This window comes from Microtus pennsylvanicus, chromosome 2 (assembly GCF_037038515.1).
Source record: "Microtus pennsylvanicus isolate mMicPen1 chromosome 2, mMicPen1.hap1, whole genome shotgun sequence".
Lineage (NCBI taxonomy): Eukaryota > Metazoa > Chordata > Mammalia > Rodentia > Cricetidae > Microtus > Microtus pennsylvanicus.
Window position 1 is genome coordinate 143,873,868 of NC_134580.1, and position 1,361 is coordinate 143,875,228.

Genomic DNA, 1,361 nt, shown 5'->3' on the forward strand with positions numbered 1-1,361 from the left:
TTGGGAGCCACACCCTCTCACACCAAGAAGCAAATTGAACTTGACACAGACCTTGCCACTTCTGAACCTGAACACCCAATGGTTTTAGCTACTTTGTCACATGGTGGTTGCTGTCTACTTGTCCTGGTGGCCCCAAACGGGCAGGTCATAGGGACTGGAATAATCCAGCTGTTGGTCTCAGTTTCTTAGCTCTTCACCATCAAGTGCCCCAGATCCCAAGGAGCGTTTCCTGGTGTCTTCCAGAATCTGGAACAGAGTTTATGGGAACACTTAAAAAAAAAAAAAAACAAACAAAACCATCTTTCAGCTGGTGTTTGGCCAGCAGGGCTGGTGGTGCTGTGGGGACTTCTGAGAAGATGGGGTGTGCAGATGCGCAGTTCCCGGCTGACCAGTGCAGGTTTATTTGTGTCTACCCTGCTTATTTTAGCAATAAGAAGCCCATAACAGAGAGGAGGCAGATTCTCATAAGAAAGACTGTAGAAAACCCTACTGCTACTGAGATTCAGGATGTATGCTCAGCAATTGCATTGAATGCATTTCTGGAGAAAACCCAAATGCACTCCGGAGAATGGAGCCGTGATGTTCAGTACAGGGGCAGCGTCTGGGTACAGCTCAAACAGGAAGATGGCAGCCTCTGTCCTGTACAGTTCCCGTCAGGTAAGTCAGTGATGCTGTATGTGGCAGGAATGATACCCAAGCTAAAAGCATGAGGTGCTGACCCAAGTCTTCAGCCAGGAGAGGAGTGAAAATGGGAAGAAGATGAATATGGCGTGAACGTGAAGCTTACAGCCCTGCGTTGAGAGACACGAGCATCTTTGTTTCTGAGGGAATGGCTTTTTGTATGTGTCATTTAACTGAACTGTGTGTAATGATCTGTCCTGTCCCTTTAAGAGACAAGCCACGCCCACGACCACCTGTTCACTGAGGCAGGGAGATCTTCCTTCTTTCTTGCAGCCTGACACCCCATTCCCTTTCAAGGAGGCAGCTTTGCCTCTCTCCACTTCTCCCCTTCCCTTCTGTTTCTCTCTCTCTCTCTCTTCTCTTCTCTTCTCTTCTCTTCTCTTCTCTTCTCTCCTTCTCCCTCTTCCCTTCCATAACCTACTAAATAAATATCCAGCCTCACTCTGTGTGGCATGCCAATCCATGTCTCTGTCTCTCGCCCACTGCTGCATAGTTCCCTGCCCGGGACCAGCCACCTTCGGAGACACATAACACATGTGGCTGCTGCTGCCGCTTGGGGACCTGCAACGTTTCTGCCACTGTGGTCCCAGGGGATCCACAGCATTTTTGATTAATCCAATTACATGGTGAATAAGTGTGTCTCCCATCTTCATAAACAGAGTTAACAGTGAGGTAAGTTT

The 1,361-nt window shown here is 48.5% G+C and overlaps 1 pseudogene; it reads left to right on the top strand.

The window, feature by feature from the left end:
- The first annotated feature begins 356 nt into the window (after positions 1 to 356).
- Positions 357 to 710, top strand: LOC142845185 (signal recognition particle 19 kDa protein pseudogene; annotated as a pseudogene).
- The last annotated feature ends 651 nt before the right edge of the window (positions 711 to 1,361 follow it).